This window comes from Eubalaena glacialis, chromosome 15 (genome assembly GCF_028564815.1).
Source record: "Eubalaena glacialis isolate mEubGla1 chromosome 15, mEubGla1.1.hap2.+ XY, whole genome shotgun sequence".
Taxonomy (NCBI): Eukaryota; Metazoa; Chordata; class Mammalia; order Artiodactyla; family Balaenidae; genus Eubalaena; species Eubalaena glacialis.
Window position 1 is genome coordinate 64982431 of NC_083730.1, and position 20578 is coordinate 65003008.

The 20578-nt window shown below is 39.3% G+C and overlaps 1 protein-coding gene and 1 pseudogene across 11 annotated transcripts in view; both read right to left on the reverse strand.

Annotated features, from left to right (window-relative positions):
• SPIRE1 (spire type actin nucleation factor 1) overlaps nt 1-20578 on the reverse strand; it is a 210893-nt gene that overhangs the window by 174149 nt on the left and 16166 nt on the right. The window lies entirely within an intron of this gene.
• On the reverse strand, nt 11118-11785 carry LOC133075894 (ATP synthase subunit a-like; annotated as a pseudogene).

Genomic DNA, 20578 nt, shown 5'->3' on the forward strand with positions numbered 1-20578 from the left:
CTCATCTACAAAAAAAGTGGGATAATTCCAACCTCATGAGGCCAATACGAAAATTAAATGAAATAAAAAATGTTTTGAAGCGCTCTGCACGATGCCTACAGTAGGGGCTCAGCAACTGGTGCGCTTATCATCACAACCCTGTGGAAAGAAGGGTGACGTGGACAACATGAAAATAAAGTCCTAAGTAAAACCGGCAGCGTGAATTAACAGAAAGATCTTAGTTATTCTTCAAAACTCTTGTGATAAAATGTTCTATAGAGAAACTGAATATAAATTTTTATGTTTACCAGATTACAACCATGTAAAAGAGGTATAGACTTTGAAATACAAAAAGCAGCTAAGTCATATGATGGATTGTTGTAAAATTCAGCTCATTTTTATACCTGCTCACTAAGATCTTTAAAAGCCACTACCTTTTACTCTACACCTCTCTCCAGAGCTTCCTAACACACACACCTCCTCTCCTCATGTGATGGTATCTGGGGGAACGACATCAGCAGAGGCTCAGGCCAGGGTGGTGAGAAGGGGGGTTTCATCAGTTATTACTCAGAAGTGAAAATAAGAAAGTCTGGAATGGCCATATCTATCATCAACCCATAAAGAAAGAGACTAAATAAGCCAAATAATGACACCCCCCCACCAAGATGTCCACATCCTCATCCTCAGACTCTGTGAATATATTACTTTAATGGCAAAGTGACTTGCAGCTGTGGTTAGGGGTCTTGAGGTGGGGAAGAGTACCCTGGATTATCCAGGTGGGACCAATGCGATCACAAGGGGCCTTACAAGAGATTCAGAGAAGGAGCGGTGGTGATGGAAGCAGAGGCTGGAGTGACATGATTGCAGGAAGGGGGACACAAAGCCAAGGAATGTGGAAAGCCTCTGTAGAGGCTGGAAAAGGCAAGGAACAGATTTTCCCCTGGAGGCTCCTGAAGGAATACAGCCCTGCCAACAACTCAATTTTAGCCCATAGGACCCATTTTCAGACTTCTGACTGACAAAACTGTAGGATAACAATTTTGTATTGTTTTAAGCCACGAAATTATTGGTGATTTGTTACAGAAAACAAATACACAGACCATCAAAAAGTCAAAGCAATATGACGTCCTCTCACCATCCCAAACATGACCCTCAGGCCACCCTGTACACCGGCTAATCCCAGAGAATGACCCACAGGGCGCAGGACAACAGAGCACAGTGGTTAAGAGCAAGGACTCCAGGCCAGACTTTTGGGGTTATAATCCCAGGTGGGCTGTTGGCTGTACTTAAGGCCTCTACACTTCACATCCCATTTGTAAGGTGGAGGTTAATAACAGTACCTATCACAGGGTTGTTGTGAGGAGCAAAAGTAATAATCAAAGTAAACTGCTTAGCCTGTCACCTGTCACACGATAAGTACTTGATAAAACATTAGCTCTATTACCACTTAAGTCTTTGAAGCATTCTCTCCAGGGAGAAAATAAGTCAAAAAGACTTTCCTCTTCCAAACCCAAAAAGCTGTGGTCCACAGACCGCTTGACCCCTCAGATATGGAGGTATAACTGACAGGCCCACACCCATGCCCTGGCCTGTAAGGAGGAAGCCCGCCATGCCGTCTGTCCATCTTGAGTCCCCTGCACCTGTATGTGCTGCGTCAGCCACGGGAGAAGACTCGGGGCTCACGGCCCTCACCCCACTCTCCTCTGCCCTCCCCTCACCATCTTCTCTCCTCCCTGTCCCGTCCAGGGTATGTAGTGCTCATCGTCCACTGCCTGTGCACAGGCAGAGAGTCTTATCTTACCTCTCAAGTTCTCCTTCCAAAACTGACAGCACTAAGAATGATTCTGGTTATTATAATTTTTCATCTCCCTACCCTGAATAACTCTGGTTGAAAGCTTCATTCAGATGGACTGACAATTATTTTCACAAGGCCCCAACCTTAAAGGAAATGCTATGATCAATGGAACTATTCTGAACACCTCTGCCAGAAACATATTAAAGACAAAAGGCATCCATCCAAAATTTCCTAGACATTTCTAGGTATCCATGCCATTCAAACCACCCCCACAATGCTCTTTTAAATTGTAAGAAAATAAATTATTGTTAATGAAATATTAATACTTCAAATTAATCCACACTTGCTTTATATGGATCAAACATATTCTACCTGCTGGTGTGAAGCCCGGACCTGAGAAGCACTGTTGTAAAACCTTCATTTTTACAGCTGAGGAAGCTCAAGCTCTGAAGAATAAAATGACTCAGTGAAGGTCAAAGAACTGGGACCAGTCGCCCAGCCCAGTAAGGGAGAGACTAGGAAGCAACGAGTGCCCAGAAGTGAAGCACGGGTTGGCACTAGGGGACAAAGTTCAAGAATAAGTGAGAGAGTGGCATGGACATATATACACTACCAAACGTAAAATAGATAGCTAGTGAGAAGCAGCCGCATAGCACAGGGAGATCAGCTCGGTGCTTTGTGACCACCTAGAGGGGTGTGATAGGGAGGGTGGGAGGGAGGGAGATGCAAGAGGGAAGAGATATGGGGACATATGTATAACTGATTCACTTTGTTATAAAGCAGAAACTGACACACCATTGTAAAGCAATTATGCTCTAATAAAGATGTTAAAAAATAAATAAATAAAATAAAGAATATTAACAACAAATTTTGCTAAGTACTGGGACTTCCCTGGTGGTCCAGCAGTTAAGACTCCATGCTCCCAATGCAGGGGGCCCGGGTTTGATCCCTGGTCAGGGAGCTAGATCACACATACAGCAACTAAGACCTGGCGCAGCCAAATAAATAAATAATTTTTTTTTTTTTAATTTGCTAAGTATCACTTTGGTTTACTCATCCCCTGCTCACAACTAATAAATGTGGGCAGAAAAAAAAAAAATGCTGTGTTTATGTGAGCTTTATAAGTCCCTTTAATAAGACAAAGGAAACCCCTGAATAATCAGTGTGAACAATACACTTAATCACATTTTGTAGAATTTGGAGCATAATCTTACCATTTTAAGGAAGTATAGAACTTAAAGCCATTATATGTTTCCTTGTATAATCAGCATTGCTCTTACAGATGACTGATTTTTTTTTTTTTTTTGGCCACGCTGTGTGGCTTGTGGGATCTTAGTTCCCGGACCAGAGATTGAACCCAGGCCCTCGGCAGTGAGAGCGAGGAGTCCTAACCACTGGACCGCTAGGGAATTCCCTTCAGATAACTGATTTTGATCCTGACCCTGGTGAGGAACATAACCTTTCATATGAGTACCACTTACGGACGAAGCATTCATTCATCTCTTCACTCATGGACAACATGTCTGTGTGACAGGTTCTCCCCAGAATTTGACTCTCCTTCCTTGAGATCATCTGACCCCCATTGGCAGACTCTGCCCCAAGCCAGGCTCTAGAACCTTCAGCGTCAAGTCACCTTTGCCATAAACCTCAAGTTTAACCCAATTCTGAAATGTGGGGGCTTCTGCTTTAACTTTGAGACTCAGACTGTACTTTGCATCCTAGACCCTGTAACTAAATCCTTTATCTTAAAAAAAAAAAAAAAAAAAAGGAAGCAAGCCGTGGCTTGGCTTATTATTGCCAGTTGCCTTCCTAGGGACTACCTAGCCCTTGGACCTAATATTCCCAGCACAGACCACTTACTGGCCCTTATCTGCAGCCCCTGCCTCCCTTCTGGCTCTGCTTGCTCATCCGACGAACAAGCCCGGCTGACTGCCTTACAGAGCTAACACACCTGATTTCTGTCCCTCCTCCAGCACCAAACCCTCCCAACCTATTCCATGGCACTAGAGTAACCAAATATAACTGAGCCTGTTCTGAAATGAAAGTTCTAGTAATACATTTTGTTAATTATTAGGTTATTTTTTTCTTTCTATTTAGCAACCTTAATTAACTAAACTTTATATCATCTCATAGAACAAACATCATTAAATGTCAAGTATTTTCTACTGAAAAATAATTACTTCAGTTTTAGCATAACTTCTTTCAACAAAACTCAAATACTATCTTTGTCTGTTTCATGTAATTTGGCAACACTCAAAGCTTGTATAGCAAAGACGTTTCCCCTCCTGTGCAGATTCTAGTCGAACAGTAGTGGCTGTCTAGGATGCCACTTTCAGAAGAGTTTTGAGGGCAGCTATGGGGTGGGAGGAGCCCGTGACCATTTAGCAATGTTTCCATGGCACAGAGTGAGGGGCAGTGCAGAGGCCACATTTCTGACACTCCTGTGTTGGATGCGATGATGGAAGTTGTGGTCCTTTTGGTGTACAGTGTGGATTTGGGTTAAAAAAATTTCCCTAGTGATACTAATCCAAACATTAGCTGCCTAAATTTCATGAGACCTCAAAAATACACTGAGATCACAGCACTTTATCACTTTTCTTCAAGAACAAGGAGAACTTGGAGGAGAACTTCCCCAAGCCAAATCATAAAAAGAAGATGACTAGTGAGTGTCAATCCCAAATGTTCTCATATTTCCTATCAATTGAAAAAATCTGGCTGTCATGCATTTCATACCCTGTGTATTCTCCTAAGAATCTCCTCTCCGCTGTGGCCTCTGATCATGTACAAGACCATCCTAGCCAAGAGGAACACTGCCAGAGAGGTATCTCAGGTACTTCTTCTATCCCCAGACTGAAGCTCCTTTAGATACAGCACCATAACTGCCATCTATATCCATTTGCCCAAATATGTTACTTATCCTCTATCAAGATTGGGTATACCTGATTTAAACTATAAAAACTACCTAGGCACACATTTTTAGCTATTTAACCTTTAGTATATATATAGTGTGTATATGTGTGTGTGTGTGTGTGTGTGTGTGTGTGTATTTATATTATACCTATGAGTAAAATATAGGGTTGGCCAAAAAGTTCGTTCAGGTTTTTAACCAACCCAATACTAAGTTCTTTAAATGCAAATGGAATCAAAATGACTATTAACTGCAAAAGGAGGTCAGAGTTAGGGATCAACTATCATTATAAATTTTTTTTACAAATTTTAATCATTTAATCATTTCCCACCAATAAAATTTAATTTTATACACATCAGGCAAAAGAATAACCAAATGTTTCATCTAAGCTATGTCTTATCTTACAGTTCTCAAATGAAATTGGTTTCAACAGTTTAGGGGGAAAAGTTATATTTACATTCTTTTTTATTACTAATGTAAATAAGCCCCCCAAAACTCCCCCAAGGATTTAAAGAGGCTAAATTAAATTATGAATAAGTGAATATCAAACAAGTTAGAAAGTGATAAAGTGAAAGAAAGCTAAATTCAAGAATACTATATGATTTTTTAAATTTAAAACTAGTATAAGTGGTGGTCAAACACTAACTTTCCCTGACATTCTTTTTTTTTTTTTTTTAACATCTCTATTGGAGTATAATTGCTTTACAATGGTGTGTTAGTTTCTGCTTTATAACAAAGTGAATCAGCTATACATATACAAATATCCCCATATCTCCTCCCTCTTGTGTCTTCCTCCCACCCTCCCTATCCCACCCCTCTAGGTGGTCACAAAGCACCGAGCTGAGCTCCCTGTGCTATGAGGCTGCTTCCCACTAGCTATCTATTTTACACTTGGTAGTATATATAAGTCCATGCCACTCTCTCACTTCGTCCCAGCTTACCCTTCCCCCTCCCGGTGTCCTCAGGTCCATTCTCTACGTCTGTGCCTTTATTCCTGTCCTGCCCCTAGGTTCTTCATAAACTTTTTTTTTTTTTTTTAGATTCCATATATATGTGTTAGCATACGGTATTTGTTTTTTTCTTTCTGACCTTCTTCACTCTGTATGACAGACTCTAGGTCCATCCACCTCATTAAAAATAATTCAATTTCGTTTCTTTTTACGGCTGAGTAATATTCCATTGTATATATGTGCCACATCTTCTTTATCCATTCATCTGTCGATGGACACTTAGGTTGCTTCCATGTCCTGGCTATTGTAAACAGAGCTGCAATGAACATTATGGTACATGACTCTTTTTGAATTATGGTTTTTTCAGGGTATATGCCCAGTAGTGGGATTGCTGGGTCGTATGGTAGTTCTATTTTTAGTTTTTTAAGGAACCTCCATACTGTTCTCCATAGTGGCTGTATCAATTTACATTCCCACCAACAGCGCAAGAAGGTTCCCTTTTTTCCACACCCTCTCCAGCATTTATTGTTTGTAGATTTTTTGATGATGGCCATTCTGACTGGTGTGAGATGATACCCCATTGTAGTTTGATTTGCATTTCTCTAATGATTAGTGATGTTGAGCATCCTTTCATGTGTTTGTTGGCAATCTGTATATCTTCTTTGGAGAAATGTCTATTTAGGTCTTCTGCCCATTTTTGGATTGGGTTGTTTGTTTTTTTGATATTCAGCTGCATGAGCTGCTGGTAAATCTTGGAGATTAATCCTTTGTCAGTTGCTTCATTTGCAAATATTTTCTCCCATTCTGAGGGTTGTCTTTTCATCTTGTTTATGGTTTCCTTTGCTGTGCAAAAGCTTTTAAGTTTCATTAGGTCCCATTTGTTTATTTTTGTTTTTATTTCCATTTCTCTAGGAGGTGGGTCAAAAAGGATCTTGCTGTGATTTATGTCATAGAGTGTTCTGCCTATGTTTTCCTCTAAGGGTTTTATAGTGTCTGGCCTTACATTTAGGTCTTTAATCCATTTGGAGTTTATTTTTGTGTATGGTGTTAGGGAGTGTTCTAATTTCATTCTTTTACATGTAGCTGTCCAGTTTTCCCAGCACCACTTATAGAAGAGGCTGTCTTTTCTCCATTGTATATTCTTGCCTCCTTTATCAAAAATAAGGTGACCATATGTGCATGGGTTTATCTCTGGGCTTTCTATCCTGTTCCACTGATCTATATTTCTGTTTTTCTGCCAGTACCATAATGTCCTGATTACTGAAGCTTTGCAGTATAGTCTGAAGTCAGGGAGTCTGATTACTCCAGCTCTGTTTTTCTTTCTCAAGATTGTTTTGGCTATTCGGGGTCTTTTGTGTTTCCATACAAATTGTGAAATTTTTTGTTCTAGTTCTGTGAAAAATGCCATTGGTAGTTTGAGAGGGATTGCACTGAATCTGTAGATTGCTTTGGGTAGTAGAGTCATTTTCACAATGTTGATTCTTCCAATCCAAGAACATGGTATATCTCTCCATCTGTTTGTATCATCTTTAATTTCTTTCATCAGTGTCTTATAGTTTTCTGCATACAGGTCTTTCATCTCCTTAAGTATTTATTCCTAGGTATTTTATTCTTTTTGTTGCAATGGTAAATGGGAGTGTTTTCTTAATTTCACTTTCAGATTTTTCATCATTAGTGTATAGGAATGTAACAGATTTCTGTGCATTAATTTTGTATCCTGCTACTTTACCAAATTCATTGATTAGCTCTAGTAGTTTTCTGGTAGCATCTTTAGGATTCTCTATGTATAGTATCATGTCATCTGCAAACAGTGACAGCTTTACTTCTTCTTTTCCAATTTGGATTCCTTTTTTTTCTTTTTCTTCTCTGATTGCTGTGGCTAAAACTTCCAAAACTATGTTGAATAATAGTGGTGAGAGTGGGCAACCTTGTCTTGTTCCTGATCTTAGTGGAAATGGTTTCAGTTTTTCACCATTGAGAACAATGTTGGCTGTGGGTCTGCCATATATGGTCTTTATTATGTTGAGGTAAGTTCCCCCTATGCCTACCTTCTGGAGGGTTTTTATCATAAATGGGTGTTGAATTTTGTCGAAAGCTTTTTCTGCATCTATTGAGATGATCATATGGTTTTTATCCTTCAATTTGTTAATATGGTGTATCACATTGATTGATTTGCATATATTGAAGAATCCTTGCATTCCTGGGATAAACCCCACTTGATCATGATGTATGATCCTTTTAACGTGCTGTTGGATTCTGTTTGCTAGTATTTTGTTGAGGATTTTTGCATCTATATTCATCAGTGATATTGGTCTGTAATTTTCTTTTTTTGTAGTATCTTGGTCTGGTTTTGGTATCAGGGTGATGGTGGTCTCATGGAATGGGTTTGGGAGTGTTCCTCCCTCTGCTATATTTTGGAAGAGTTTGAGAAGGATAGGTGTTAGCTCTTCTCTAAGTGTTTGATAGAATTCGCCTGTGAAGTCATCTGGTCCTGGGCTTTTGTTGTTGGAAGATTTTTAATCACAGTCTCAATTTCAGTGCTTGTGATTGGTCTGTTTATATCTTCTGTTTCTTCCTGGTTCAGTCTCAGAAGGTTGTGCTTTTCTAAGAATTTGTCCATTTCTTCCAGGTTGTCCATTCTATTGGCATATAGGTGTTTGTAGTAATCTCTCATGATCCTTTGTATTTCTGCAGTGTCAGTTGTTACTTTTCCTTTTTCATTTCTAATTCTACTGATTTGAGTCTTCTCCCTTTTTTTCTTGATGAGTCTGGCTAATGGTTTATCAATTTTGTTTACCTTCTCAAAGGGGGGTTGAGTATTGATGTGATTCGTAGTATGCCGTAGCCCCTGAGTTTTAGTAATACGGCTGCAAGGACTATAGAGCCTGCAATGGGAGCTTCTACATGTGCTTTGGGTAATCAAAGGTGGAGGCCACAGAGGAGTATTTTTACTATAAAGGCTATCATGCAGGCCAGTCATATAAAGACGTTGGATCAGGAGTTGCACAGTGGTAAGGCTCAATATTGAAGTACTAGGAAATTCAGAGAGCCCATGGTGTTTTGTATGTATATTAATGCCACTAGCAGTGGGAGTGATCCAACTAGTGTGTAGAATAAAAGAGTCCTGCAGTAAGGCGTTCTGTTTGGTTACCTCAGCAGGTGATGATAGTAAGGGTAGGAACTAGTGTAGCTTCAAATATAATGTAAAATAGCATTAGTTCTGTGGTGGTAAATGTTATGATTAAAAATGTTTGTAATATGATTAGTATTGTCATGTATAATTTTTTTCAGATTAGTGGTTCTTTGAGTAGGTGAGATTGACTGGCTATTAGTATTAGGGGAAGGAGCCATATTGTTAGGACCAGTAATGGTGCGGATAGGGAGTTGGAGAAGAATATTAACAAGAAGTTAAAGCTACTGTCGTTGAATTGGTTAAGAAGAAGGAGGCTTGGGCTTCCCAGGGGGCACAGTGGTTGAGAATCCGCCTGCCAATGCAGGGGACACAGGTTCGAGCCCTGGTCCAGGAAGATCCCACATGCTGCAGAGCAACTAAGCCCGTGTGCCACAACTACTGAGCCTGCGCTCCAGAGCCTGCGAGCCACAACTACTGGAGCCCACGTGCCACAAGTACTGAAGCCCGCGCGCCTATAGCCCATGCTCCGCAACAAGAGAAGCCACCACAATGAGAAGCCCATGCACCACAACAAAGAATAGCCCCTGATCGCCACAAATAGAGAAAGCCCACGCGTAGCAACGAAGACCCAACACAGCCATAAATAAATAAATAAATAAATAAATAAATAAATAAAGTTTTAAAAAGAAGAAGTGGGCTTGTGAAACTAATTAGTAGGCTATGCGTTGTGGAGTTAATTCAGATTATGTTGATTTTTGATAATCAAGTTAGGGGTATTAGTATGACTGTGGGAATAATAAATTTCAGCACTGGAGGAGGTTGAGGTTTTGTACATGATCAGTGCCATAGGTATTTGATACTACTACTAGCAAGGCTAACCTGAGTGCTGCTTCGCAGGCTGTGAACACCAGCAAGATGACTGGTATTATGCTGGCTAAAGTGTGAATTTAGGATTGCTAGAGTCGCCAGGATGAATAGTGATAATATTATGCCTTCTAGACATAGCAGTGAGGATATTAGGTGGGACTGATATATTAGTAATCCTATGAGGGATATAGTGAACGCTATAATAATATTTCTATGTACTAAAGACACTTGGTAATTATGGGTCTAATCATAATCTAATGAGTCAAAACCACTTGTTTTGTTTTAAACTAAATACCATATTCAGCCCACTCCAGTCCCTTTTGAGTTCACTTGTAGGTCAGGTTAATTGCCAATAATGAGATTAAAAGTAAAGCCATGGTGAGTACTGTTTTTAGGTTGTTTGGGTTGCTCAGGGGAGGGGCAGTAGGAGAGCAATTTCTAGGTCAAAAAGGAGGAATGTGATCGCTACTAGGAAAAACTTTATGGAAAAAGGTAGGCAGGCGGATCCTACAGGGTCAAATCCGCATTTGTAAGGGCTTGTTTTTTCTGCGTGTTTAGCTGAGGGAGTCAGAAGGCAATGAGTAAGAGTAATGAGGCCAGTGTTGTATTTGTTAATAGGGTCAGTATTAAGTTTATTATTCTTTTTCGGGGTGTACCGAAACTAACTGATTGGAAGTCAGTTGCACTAATTAATACTAAAAGAATTATGAGCCTCATCAATAGATAGATAGGAAAAGGAATAGTCATACAACATTTACAAAATATCTGTATCAAGCAGTGGCTTCAAAGCTGAAGTGGTGGTTGGACGTGAAGTGAAATTTTAATTGGCACAGGAAACAAACAATAAGGAAGGTAGATCCAATGATTACATGCAGTCCGTGGAATCCTGTGGCTATGAAGAAAGTTGACCCGTAGACCCCATCTGAGATCGTAAATGGGGCTTTGTAATACTCTGAGGCTTGTAGGAGTGTAAAATAGATACCAAGAGTAACTGTAATAAAGAGGACTTGAAGAATATGCTTACGATTTCCTTCCATAAGGCTATGGTAGGCCCAAGTAATAGACACGCCAGAGGCCAATAGCACGGAAGTGTTGAGAAGTGGTACCTCTAAGGGGTTTAGAGGGCAAATGCCTGTTGGTGGCCAGCACCCGCCTAACTCAGGGGTAGGGGCGAGGCTTGAGTGATAGAAGGCTCAAAAGAAGCCGGTAAAAAAGAGGACTTCTGAGATGGTAAATAAGATTATTCCGTATCGAAGTCCCTTTTGGACGGTTGGTGTGTGGTGGTCTTGGAAAGTGCTTTCTCAAATAACATCTCATCATCACTGATATATTGTTAGAGTGTTAGTAGGCCTAGTATTAGTAGAATTATTGAGTTGAAGTGGAATCATATGATTAGGCCTGATGTTATGAGAAGGGCTGAAAGGGCTCCTGTAAGGGGTCAAGGACTAGGATTTACTATGTGGTACGCATGGATCTGATGGGTCATTATGTGTTGTCATAAAGATATAAGCTTAATAAGAGGGTAAATACATAGCAACGGTGAATTCGAGGATAGTGAGTAGGGTGAGAATAATGAATGTAATGAGAGCCGTGAATGTGCTGATGCTTATTAGCACTAAGGTTGCTTCTCCGATTAGATGTATTAATATTTGACCTGCTGTAATAATGGCCGTTCATCGCACAGCTAGTGCTACTGGTTGGATAAACAGGCTGATAGTTTCGATAATTACTAGCATGGGGATGAGACGGGTGGGTGTGCCTTGTGGTAGGAAGTGAGCTAACGATGCTTTTGTTTTGTTGCGGAAACCTATAACCACAGTACCGGCTCATAGGGGAATGGCTATTCCCACATTCATTGAGAGCTGCGTGGTGGGTGTAAATGAGTGGGGCAGTAGCCCAAGAAGGTTGGTTGACCCAATAAATAGGATGAGTGACATTAGTATTAGTGATCAAGTCTGTTCTTTATGATTATGGATGCTTATTATTTGTTTTGATGTAAGTTGGATTAGTCATTGTTGAAGGGAAATTATGCGATTGTTAACCAGTCGTTTTGATGTTGGAAATAAAATACTTGGGAATATAATAACTAAAATGACTATGGGGAGGCCCATTACTGTCAGGGTTATGAAAGGGGCAAACAAATTTTTGTTCATTCTGTTTCTCAAGGGGTAGGTTGTTTTTGCACTTTAGTGAGTGTTGACTCTGGGTTGGGGTAGTAGATATACTTTTGAGACTTTTAGTTGAAATATAATATATAGTGTTAGAAATATAGATGAAATGGTAATAAATCATGTTGATATATTTCATTGTGGCATATCATTAAGGAGAATCTTAGCTCTCGGTTTTTAACTTAAAAGGTTAACGCTAATCTAGCTTCTTAATGAGCTTATAACATAGATGCGATCATTTTTCAAAGTATTTTAGAGGCACTAACTCAAGGACAATTGGCATGAAGCTGTGGTTTGATCCACAAATCTCTGAACACTGTCCGTAATAAAAGCCTGGTTGTGTTGATATTAGGGTTGTTTGATTTAGGCGTCCTGGGATTGCATCTGTTTTTAGGCCCAAGGAAGGTACAGCTCATGAGTGTAATACGTCTTCAGAGGAGATTAGTACTCGGATTGTCATTTCTATGGGTAATACTACTTGGTTATCTACTTCTAGCAGTCGTAGTTCCCCTGGTTTTAGGTCTGATGTTGGGATTATACAGGAGTCAAAATTTAGGTCTTTGTAGTCAGTATATTTATAGCTTCAGTATCATTGGTGACCTATAGTTTTTACAGTAAGAGATGGATTATTAATTTCATCTATTATGTAAAGGATTCAAAATGATGGTAGGGCAATTAAGATCAAGATAATGGCCAATAAGATAATCCAGATAGTTTCTACTTCTTGTTCGTCTATCGTGCTAGTATGTGCTAGCTTAGTTGTTAGTATTAGTGAAATAATATAAAGAACCAGGGAGCTAATTAAGAAGACAATTATTAGTGTGTGGTCATGAAAGTGTAGTAGCTCTTCCATGATGGGTGATGTTGCATCTTGAAAACCTAGTTGAAAGGGATATGCCATAGAGATATACAAGATTTCCACCTGTGACTTAACTTCGACAAACTTACATAAAATTTTACTAATATCTCGTTCATGGAGAAAGACATAGCGGTTATGGTGTTGGCTTGAAACTGATAAAAGAGGGTTCGACTCCTTCCTTTCTTGACTACTTTAGACTGACGTAGGTTGGCTCTTCAAATGTATTATATGGTGGAGGACATCCATTTAGTCACTCTAAATTTGTAGTAGTGAGTTCTACTGTTAGTACTTCTCGTTTGGATGCGAATGCTTCTCAGATAATGAAAATTATCAGGATGACTGCTGTTAATGAGATGAATGAGCCTATTGATGAGACAGTATTTCATGTTGTATACGCATGTGGGTAGTCGGAGTATTGCCGAGGCATACCAGGTAGGCCTAAAAAATGTTGTGGGAAGAAAGTTATGTTGACACCCACAAATATGATTACAAAGTGAACTTTTGCTCATGTTGAGTGTATATCCTGAGAATAGTGGCAATCAGTGCACAAATCCTATGATAGCGAAAACAGCTCCCACTGAGAGCACATAGTGAAAGTGTGCGACTACATAGTAGGTAACATGAAGGACAATGTCTAATGATCAATTAGCTAGGACAATGCCTGTTAGTCTGCCGACTGTGAAAAGGAAAATGAAACCCAGGTCTCACATCATGGCCGGGGACCACTTAATATTACATCTGTGGAGTGTTGCCAGTCAGCTAAACACTTTCACCCCTGTGGGAATGGCGATAATTATAGTGGCTGATGTAAAAAATGCTCGTGTGTCAACGTCTATACCCACTGTGACTATATGGTGGGCTCATACAGTGAACCCTAAGAATCCAACTGATATTATAGCTCATACTATACCCATGTACCCGAAAGGTTCTTTTTTTCCTGAGTAATAGGTTACAATGTGTGAAATTACCCCAATTCCAGGCAGGATTAAAATATATACTTCAGGGTGTCCAAAGAATCAAAATAGGTGTTGATATAAGATTGGGTCTCCTCCTCCCGCAGGGTCGAAAAAGGTTGTGTTCAGGTTTCGATCAGTTAGTAATATAGTGATTTCAGCTGCTAGTACAGGTAAGGAGAATAGAAGCAATACTGCTGTGATTAGTACTGATCATACGAATAATGGTGTTTGATATTGGGTTATAGTGGGCAGTTTTATATTGATGATAGTGGTGATAAAATTGATAGATCTGAGAATTGAGGATACACCAGCAATGTGTAGGGAAAAAATAGTAAGGTCAACTGAAGCTCCTGCATGTGCTAAGTTTCTGGCTAAGGATGGGTATACAGTTCAACCTGTACCCACACCGGCTTCAACTATTGATAATGCCAGTAGCAATAAGAAAGGAGGGAGTAGTCAGAAACTCATATTATTTATATGGGGAAAAGCTATATCGGGTGCTCCAATTATTAGGGGCACTAGCCAATTTCCAAATCCACCAATCATAATAGGTATGACTATGAAGAAAATTATTACAAATGCGTGGGCTGTTACTACCACGTTGTAAATTTGGTCATCTCCGAGCAGTGTTCCGGGTTGACCTAGTTCAGCATGAATTAATAAGCTTAGGCCAGTGCCTACTATTCTGGCTCAAGCACCAAAGAGTAAATATAAAGTACCAATATCTTTGTGGTTGGCTGAGAATAATCAGCGGTTTATGAACATAGGTAAAATGGCTGAGTAGGAATTAGACTGTAAATCTAAAGACAGAGGTTAAGTCCTCTTTTTGCCAAGTCCCGTGGTGAATTGATCATTTTGAATTGCAAATTCAAAGCAGCAGCTTCAACCCTGCCGGGGCTTCTCTGGGCCTTTTTTTTCTCGTGGTGGGAGAAGTAGATTGAAGCCAGTTGACTAGGGTATTTAGCTGTTAACTAAAAATTCGTGGGAGATGTATCCCTCCAATCTAGTGAGGATTTAGCTTAATTAAAGTGTTTGATTTGCATTCAATTGATGTAAGATATAGTCTTGCAATCCTTATTAGGCAGGAATTAAGTAAATTGTACTTGCTTAGGGCTTTGAAGGCCCTTGTTCTGATTTAACCGAAATTCCTATTCTAAGATTGATAGTATTGGTGTGAGAGGTAGAAGTATTGTAGATATTACGATTATGGTTGGTAAAAGGATTGTTTGTTTTGTAGAGTCAAACTGTCATTTTATCTTTACATTGTTTGTGGAGGGAAATATGGTTAATGCTGTGGAGTATGTAAGCCGTATGTAGAAGGACAGGTTAAGTAGTGCTGTGGTGGCTGTAAGTGTGGGTAAGATAATATTATTGGTTTTTGTTATTTCTTGAATAATCATTCATTTAGGCATAAATCCTGATAGTGGCGGGAGTCCTCCTATTGAGAGCAGGGTGGTCATGGTGAGGGTTGTGATGACAGGTGTTTTGTTTCACGTGTGTAATAGTGATAGTGTGGTGGTGGCTGAGCTGTGAATAAATAGTATGAATATAGTGAGGATTATTATGATATAAATTACTAGGTTTAGGATGGTTATAGTTGGGTTATATAGTAAGATGGCTGTCATTCATCCTATGTGGGCAATTGATGAGTAAGCTATGATTTTTCGGAGTTGTGTTTGATTTAATCCTCCTCAACCTCCGATTAGAATAGGAAGTATAGACAGAGACAATATTAGGTTTAGATTAATTGATGGTGAGACTTGATAGAGGATTGATAGGGGTGCAAGTTTTTGTCATGTCAATAGAATTACACCTGCTGTTAATGGGATGCCTTGTGTTACTTCGGGCACTCAAAAGTGAAAAGGGGACAGTCCTAGTTTTATGGCTAGGGCTACTGTTATTACTGTTGATGCTGTTGGATTGAATAATTTTGCGATAGTCCACTGGCCGGAGTGTGATAGGTTAATGATGACTGCTATTATAAGTAGTGTGGATGTGGTGGCTTGTTTTAGAAAATATTTAGTGGAGGCTTCTATGGCTCGTGGGTTAAAGTTTTTTATTATAATAGGGATGATGGCTATTACGTTTATTTCAAATCCAATTCAGGCTAATAGTCAGTGGGAGCTGGTTATTATGATTATAGTTCCTAAAATGATAGTTACTAGGATAATGACAGAGATGATGGGGTTTATTAGTACGGGAAGGATATAAACCAACATTTTCAGGGTATGGGCCCGATAGCTTGTTTAGCTGACCTTACTGTAGAATGTAGTGTAATATGGTAGTACGGAGAATTTTGAATTCTTATGGGTAGGTTCAATTCCTGTAATTCTAGAAACAAGAGGGCTTGAACTTCTATTATTTACTCTATCAAAGTAATTCTTTTGTCAGACATATTTATGTTTGTGGGGGGATGCTTGCCGTTATGATCGGTAGTGATACATGTCATATGCATAGGGCTAGTGTTAGAGGCAGGAAGCTTTTTCAGAGTAGGTATATTAATTGGTCATATCAGAATCGAGGATAGGATGCTCGAATTCATAGGAAAGATAGTTAGCAATAATGTTTTGACGGTGAAGTTAATTGTGTATAGTTCTGGTGTATATGGGTTGTGGAATGCTCCTAGAAACAGGATTGTTGTGAACATGTTTATTATACTGATGTTGGCGTATTCTGCTAGGAAGAATATGGCAAAGGGGCCTGCTGCATATTCTACACTGAAGCTGGACACAAGTTCAGATTCTCCTTCTGTTAAATCAAAAGGGGCTCGGTTGGTTTCTGCTAGGGTGGAAATAAATCATATTATGGCTAGTGGTCATGATGGGAAGATTAGCCATAGTTGTTCCTGTGTTGTGGTTAGGGTTGATAGGGTAAAGGACCCGTTTATTAAGAGCACTGATAAGAGGATGATTGCCAGTGTTACTTCGTATGAGACTGTTCGTGCTACTGCTCGTAGGGTCCCAATTAGTGCATACTTTGAGTTGGAGGCCCATCCAGATCATAGGATAGAGTATACGGCTAGACTTGATATTGCTAGCATGAATAACACCCCTAGATTTATGTTGATGAGGGGATATGGCATGCGTAGGGGGATTCATATTGTTAGGGCTAGAGTTAAGGCTAAGATGGGTGTGATGATAAATATGGAGGTGGAAGATGTGGCTGGTTGTAGGGGTTCTTTAGTGAATAGTTTGATTGCGTCAGCAATAGGTTGGAGTAGGCCGTGTGGTCCTACAATGTTTGGTCCTTTTCGGAGTTGTATGTAGCCTAGGATTTTTCGTTCTACTAATGTTAAGAATGCTACGGCTAGGAGAATAGGAATAATGAGCATTAGGATGCTGATTGTAAACATTTTGTTAGAGAGAGGATTTGAACCTCTGGGCATAAAGATTTAAGTTTTATGCAATTACCGGGCTCTGCCACCCTAACTAAACACTGGTCTCGGGTGATTGTTTTGTGTTTGCTTATTAAGTTGAGATTACATCATTAATTGTTTTGAAGACACTTGTTTAAAGTGCGCCTTATTTCTCTTGTCCCTTCATACTGGGAGAAATGCATAATAGACAGAAACCGACCTGGATTACTCAGGTCTGAACTCATCACGTAGGACTTTAATTGTTGAACAAACGAACTCTTAATAGTGGTGACACCATTGGGATGTCCTGATCCAACACCAAGGTCGTAAACCCTATTGTCGATATGGACTCTAGAATAGGATTGTGCTGTTATCCCTAGGTAACTTGTTCCGTTAATCTATTTTTTGAATCAATAAGTGATATTATGCTTTGGCTAGTGGGTCTAGGCTTTAACCACTCGGAGGTTTTTTTGTGCTCCAAGGTCACCCCAACCAAAATTGTCAACCCATGTGAAATTTTGTTATTCCTTGGTAGTTGAAGATTATGGTTTTTTGGGTTGATTAACTGAAGCTCCCTAGGGTCTTCTTGTCTTATTTTGTCATCCCCGCCTCTTCACGGGGAAGTCAATTTCACTGATTAAAAGTAAGAGACAGTAAAACCCTCATGTAGCCATTCATACAAGTCCTTATTTAGAGATCAGATGATTATGCTACCTTTGCACAGTCAGGATACCGCAGCCGTTTACGGTTGTTACTGGCAGGCAGTGCCTCTAATACTGGTGATGCTGGAGGTGATGTTTTTGGTAAACAGGCGGGGTTTATAATCGCTGAGTTCCTTTTACTTTTTTTAACCTTTCCTTGGGTGCACACCTGTGTTGGATTAACAGTGTATTTAATAAACAGTTTAGTGTTGCACTGTATTCATTTACTGTTAATTATCAGTATATTATTAGTTGCAAGGAGAAATATTTCTTGTTACTCATATTAACAGTGTTGCTTCTATAATTTTATAGATTGGTCCAGTAGTAAGACTAGGAGTTGATTTACTTAATATTGGAATTGAGATGTGTTAGTTGTCGAGCTTGAATGTTTTCTTAATCGGTGGCTGCTTTTAAGCCAACTATGGTGTTGTTTGTTTTTACTCTCTAGTTAAGGTTGTACCCATTTCTAGAGAGCTGTACCTTTTTAGACAAATGTTTAAATATACACTGAAGCTTATTATGGTTTTTAGTATTATTTAACATTGAACTGAAATTCTTTTCCTGGACAACCAGCTATCACCAGGCTCGTTAGGCTCGTCACCTCTACTTATAAACCTTCTATTTTGCCACATAGATAAGTTTGTTCTAGTAACTGTTCATACGTAGCTCATCTGGTTTCGGGTAGTTTAGCTTAAGTTCTCCTTGTTAAGTTGTTGCTAGTTAAGTCATTATGCAAAAGGTACAAGGGATAAGCTTTGCTTTTTATTACTTTTAATGTTTCTTTCATCATTCCCTTACGGTACTTTCTCTATAGCGCCATCAACGTCTAAATTTCTATCTCCTATACTTTAGATGTCTGGTGAATGTTTTATTTGACTAGTTAGTGTTAGTATGGTGGGAAGAGTGTGGGCTACGCTTAGTTCAAGGCATACATAGGTTACGAAATCTTCTAGGTGTAAATTAGGTGCTTTATTTAAGCTATGCCTTGGTTTATCCAAGCACAATTTCCAGTATGCTTAACTTGTTATGACTTATCTCCTCTCATATAATTGATTAGCATATGTTAATAAACTGTGGCTTTGTCATAGCACTTGAGGAGGGTGACGGGCAGTGTGTGTGTGCTTCATGGCTTTATTCAATTAAGCGCTCTATTCTTAATTTACTATTAAATCCTCCTTTAGTATTTAGGTTTCATAAAAACTTTCGTATAGATAAAGGGTATTCTTGGTGTATAAAATGTAGCCCATTTCTTCCCACCCCATAGGTTACACCTTGACCTAACGTTTTTATGTGTTATAGCTGTGCTTACTTTTGCTCCGTTTTAGGGTTTGCTGAAGATGGAGGTATACAGACTGGATTAGCAAGGGTTGGTGAGGTTTATCGGGGTTTATCGATCATAGAACAGGTTCCTCTAGAGGGGTGTGAAGCACCGCCAAGTCCTTTGAGTTTAAGCTGTTGCTAGTAGTACTCTGGCAAATAGTCTAGTTCTTATGATTATCTGGGTTTAGGGTTAAGCATAGTGGGGTATCTAATCCCAGTTCGGGTCTTAGCTATCATGCAATCAGGATATGTTAGTCACTTTCGTAGTTTATTTTTACTTTAATTATGGCTTTTTACAGCTTAATCAAGGTTTAATTTTATTTTGTATAATTCTTTAACACGTTTTACACCATAATTCTATTAATTCGGGTCAATCGTATGACCGCAGTGGCCGGCATGAAATTTACCACCCTTATCAATATGCCTTAGTTGAACTTTCGTTTATGGCTTAATTCTTATCACTGCTGTCTCCCGTGGGGGTGTGGTTGAGCAAGGTGTTGTGAGCTGCTGGTACAGCGTGCTTGATACCTGCTCCTTTTAATCTTAGTGATTTAGAAGGCATTCTCACCGGAGTGCAGATATTTGCATGTGTAATTCTATTAAAAACTAACAAAAAGGCTGGGACCAAACCTGTATGTTCATCGGGCTAGTGAGCCCATCTAGACATTTTCAGTGCCTTGCTTTAAGAAGTGTTTAAGCTACATTAACTTGTTATATATAGGTGGTGTTTGTATGGTTGTGTTGTGTGGTTTGTGTCAGATTTAGTATTAAATTTTTGATAAAATGCCTGGCGAATCTAGGGGGATGTCTGTCTATATGGGTGGTGAATATCTAAGTAGCTCATTGGTATGATGGAGGGGTGTTTGAGGTTGAGTATATACCTGGAACAAATGCTATATTTGTTCACCAAAAGACATGTTTAATAGTGTTCACAGCAGCATTATTCATAATATCCAATAACTGGATGTCCAAATGCAAGATCCCAAAACTCTAATGTCCATCTAGAGTAGAATGGATAAATTACGGTCTAGTCATACAACAGAATATGACACTAAAATGTGAATGAACAAACTACAACTATATGCAACAATGTGGATCAATGTCACAAAGTTCAGAGAAAGAAGTCAGAAATAAGGTAGCCTAATACTGGTTGATTCTATATATTTAAGCTCAAATACAGGCTAAACATATGCCATTAGAAGTCATGATGGTGGTGACTCGCGGTGGTTGGTGACTAAAAGGGTGCACAGGCAGACCTTCTGGGATGGTAGTAATGTTCTGATCCTTGATCTGTGTCCTGCTAATGTGAGTGTACTCACATTGTAAAAAGTCATCAGTTATGATTTATGCACTTTTCTGTTAGTTACATTTTAATTAAAATTTGCTTTAAAAATGAAGACAAAATAGAGACATTTCCAGACTAACAAAAACAGTGAATTCAACAGCGGCAGACCTGCACTAAAGTAAATACTAAAGGGAGCTCTTCAGGCAGGAGGAAAATAATCCCAGAAGAAAGTATAGTAATGTAGGAACAAACAAAGAGCATGGAAAGAGCAAATATGTGAAAAAATCCACATGAATATTAAA